The sequence below is a fragment of the Lissotriton vulgaris genome, chromosome 6, assembly GCF_964263255.1.
Source record: "Lissotriton vulgaris chromosome 6, aLisVul1.2, whole genome shotgun sequence".
Classification (NCBI taxonomy): domain Eukaryota; kingdom Metazoa; phylum Chordata; class Amphibia; order Caudata; family Salamandridae; genus Lissotriton; species Lissotriton vulgaris.
In genome coordinates this window covers 1,874,393,033-1,874,397,285 of record NC_141694.1, presented here as the reverse complement: position 1 = coordinate 1,874,397,285, position 4,253 = coordinate 1,874,393,033, and the positions used below count along the sequence as shown (strand labels likewise).

Here is a 4,253-nt window from a genome sequence, read left to right as displayed (position 1 = left end):
ACTTTTCAATAGTTTGAGTGCACCTGCTTGTCTACCCCTAAGCATGGCTGGTTTTGGTAAAGTTTAATATTGCTTGTTTCTGTATGGTGAACAAAAAACACAAGTCCCAATAATGCAGTGTGTTGGCTAAATAAAACAAGCAGAGTACTCCATGATTGTAAGTCTGCCATCACAGTGATGCTCAGCACTTTAATAACACAGCAATCCTGTGGCGAGTTTTCTTTAAAGCACATTGTGTCTGTGCAAATGAACGTTGATACTCTCTGGCTAGCTGACTTGGTATTGTGGTGTTATTTGGTGTATGGTCATATTAACTGGTGTTTTTCTCTCTTTGCCTTTGAGCTGTGGCACAGTGGGAGCTGAGAATTGGAGGAGCAGTAGCTGGGAACAATGCACAGACTTAATATAGCTCATCCTTCAACCCAGTGTTTATTCCATGATGTCTCCCTTGATCTAAGTTGTGCTTGATTGAATTCAATTTAGTGACTGACAACATATTGAAATGTTGGTTTGCGTTGCTATAGTGCATTCTGGGTTATAATACTGCATTGAGTACAATCAGGAATTGTATACGTATGGTTAAAAACTTCATTATAAATCTGGATAAGTAAATTCAAATTTTTTGGGGGGTGTGCACTTTTATAGATATTCAAAGTCCACCATCTTTGCAGTGTCAGGGCTAGAGTGACCCAAGAAATCTTTGTAGGACTCACTACACTGAACAGGATCTGCACAGCAGAATAGTCAGTAACACACCAGCGGAGTGTGAGTACTAAACTCTTAAATGTGGCTTTGGCTGTGTACCTCAGGGATAGACACAGTATTGACGAAAGGGCATCATTTAGAATTTCAGAAGGTCTGAACATATTAGTGGCTGGCTGACTTGTATGAAAAAAGAGATTTTTAATTATGCCAGATACTTGTGAACAGTCAAAACTGAGTCCTTATGTGGAATAAAAACAGGGAGCTCAGGAGCATCATAGATTCAGTTGGGAGGCAGCACCTGCTGGACCGCAGCTTCACTGTGACCGCATCCTGGATAGGCAAAACCATGCTTTAGCTCCATTGGTCATACATGTAGAATCATGTTGGGCATATTTGAGTTTCTTTCCTTTCCCTGTCTTGGCAGAATAATGTCTGATACAGATGACAGTGAGCCCTGCACCTCAGCTATGACTTCCAAAAAGGGAAAGGATGCTTCTAGCCAAAGGAAATCTAGCGAGAAGAAATCTGTGGCACTGTACTATCGAACTAAACTCGACCTGTCCTGGATGCAAGCAGAGCAATACAAAGGTAGTCCAGTATGGTTATATACTTTGAAGTGTGCGGACAATGGCATATCTATTTCCTTGTATGTTATTTTTGCTACACCATGCTACAACCTTGGTTTTGTGTTATCCGCTTTGAGAAGACTAATAGGCCAACCGTTTTTATATGTTTGTTTCCTTTTTATTATATGAAGAGTGTATATTTTCTACTGTGTGCATCAGGTATTGGGAGACTAACATTCCAGTAAAGGCTCTCACACATTGTGTGTTCCTGGGCATTTCAATTTCTCTTTCTGCACAGTTTACTTTTCTGTCATGGGTGGTACACTAGTATGAACTGGACTTCTCTATTTTTGGTCGGTGAAATGGAGGTCCCGGTATGCTCAATTCATTGCTTGGCGTCCTTTTCTAAACAGTGTCTAGTCAGCCCTCAACAAATGTCATAATGTATAGCACAGACTTTTTGTGTTGTACTACTGCAGACAGCATAATGCGTGGTCAGTATGTGCTTGTGACCAGCAGCCTAACCACTGTATGCACTAGTGCTTTGATTTTAAAATTCTCATGAGTTAAAACTTGTAGGGGACAATCCTAATTTTGGAAATTCTTTTTAACTGCAGGGATCATTGTTCCTGTTAAGACCGATCCGTATTCCTTCTGCTGCTTGATTTGCGATAAGATTGTCTCCTGTGGGCATCAAGGAGAGTTTGATCTGAAACGACATATTAGCGGTAAAGTTCATACATCTCTTCAAGGCACAAAGATTAAAATGAAGCCCATCTCTGGCTACATGTCGATGAAGAGTTCCAGCAAAGACCTTCTTACCAGAGAGGCGGAAATAAAATTCACAGGATTTTCGGCAGAGCATAATGTACCCTTTGCTGCGGCTGATCATTTGGGCCATCTCATAAGGACATGCTTCCCATACTCTAAAATTGTGCAGGGTTATGCTTGTGCGAGAACAAAAGCAACCTGTGTATTAAATGATGCCATTGCACCAGAGTTGTTGACTGACTTGGTGGCTGATATGATATCCTCCGCTTTTAGTCTGTGTGTTGATGGCAGCAATGATCAAGGCATTGAAAAAATCAACCTCATAACTGTACGAATTTTTCGATACGAAACTGGGTTTCGGGTGCTGCAAATTTCTTGACATGTGTTTAAGCAAGGAAAGTACAGCGGAAGATAATTTACTGCAGTATCTAATGTTATGACAAAGCATTCCATTCCTTGGGAAAATCTGATTGGCTTTGTTGTAGATAGTGCCTCAGTGAATGCAGAAAAGCATAACTCTGTTAAAAGTAGAGTACTCTCTTTGAATTCTAATGTGTATTTCATGGTCTGTCGGTGCCACATCGCTCACAATGCTACATCCCATGCTGCTTCTGCCTTCTGTTCTAGCTTGAAATATTTTGATAGAGGAATTGCTTGTAGATGTCTACTTCTGGTTTGACTATTCTTCAAAATGTAAGAATGTATATGCTGAATTCTGCCAATTTGTTGATTCAGATTACCGCTGGATGCTGAAATGTATTTCTGTGAGGTGGTTGGGAATGTTTACATGTTTGGATAGACTGATTCTTCAGTTTGCTGCTCTGCGTTCATACTTCCTATCAACACCAGACAGTGACAGAAATAGCAAAGTCATGCTAAGGAGACTTGTGCACAGTTTTGAGAACCCTATGACTGAGGTCTACTGTTTATTTCTTCAGGCTGTGTTACCCGCTTTTGTTAATTTCAATCTTCTGCTTTAAAGGGAAGACCCAAACATTCACCTCCTGTACGATACCATGATCGAATTAATTGTTGCGCTCTTGAGTAGAGTCTTTCATGTAGATGTCATTCAGTCGTTCAAGGGGAGCCCAGATGCCAGTTTGCCTCATTTAACATCAGAAGAATGCCAGATCCCAGATACAAGTCTGTATGTTGGCAACACTGTGCGGGGAAAGTTGAGAAACATGCTAGAAAGTGGGGACATTGAGCCAGGAACCCAGAAAGCTTTCTATGAAGCAGTACACAGCTTTCACCAGAAAGGTGTAAAGTATGCTTTTAAAGTCCTTCCAGTTAATGACAAATTGCTTAAGCATGCACAGTTCTTTAACTTTTTTGAGAACCACAAACACGGTTTTGATAGCGTGCTGTTCTTAGTAGAACGGTTTGCAACCTACCTCAAGTTTGCAGAGTATGACCTAGTTTGCTTAGAGCAAGAATTTGCAAAGTACCAGGTCACTGACATTCGGGACCTATCAACAAATGCAAGAGAAAGGGCTGCTATTAAAGTAAACTGTGGTACTGGTAAGGTTGTAGCTTACAGGATGGATATCATTTGGCATTCCCTTGTCACAGAATTTACTATTGTTGGCACACAGAGAAGCAAGTTTTCCCTTCTATCTAAAGTAGCCCAACTTATCTTTACATTGCCCCACAGCAATGCTGATGGAGAAAGGGTGTTTTCAAGAGTAAGCAAAAATAAAACCAAATTCCAACCCAGTTTATCGCTTGATAGAACATTGTCTTCTATATTAGTGTTTCAAATGAACAGGCCTCAAGGTGAAACATGTTACGAATATTCTCCATCTGAAAACGTGAGAAAGAAGGCAAACACTGTGACATGGGAGTACAACAAGTTGCATGGAAGCTCACGATAAAATATCCACATGTGTGTTATATTGGTTAACGATATAAGTGCCCATAACCCTGGTGATGCAGGTTAGTGTGAGTAACTAATTACTGTCAGCCTCTGATACTTGAAACTGTAAATTATCTGACTAGACTGTGCTTGTCTTAGTGTTTCCCTTATTTAGGTTTGTCAAGTTGGGCAGGTGTTGTGCTTGGTCTAGATATTATGTACATATGGACTTTAAAAGAATATTATTTATTTTATGTAAATGCAATCTGTTGCATCCAGTAAGTATTTTTGTATTCAACTGTGCATGTGTCAGCTTATGTACACAGAACTTTAATAAAATGCTGCTGCTGAAAAAC

General features: G+C 40.2%; 1 pseudogene; it reads left to right on the top strand.

Annotated features, from left to right (window-relative positions):
• The first annotated feature begins 1,133 nt into the window (after nucleotides 1-1,133).
• On the top strand, nucleotides 1,134-3,916 carry LOC147709717 (uncharacterized; annotated as a pseudogene).
• The last annotated feature ends 337 nt before the right edge of the window (nucleotides 3,917-4,253 follow it).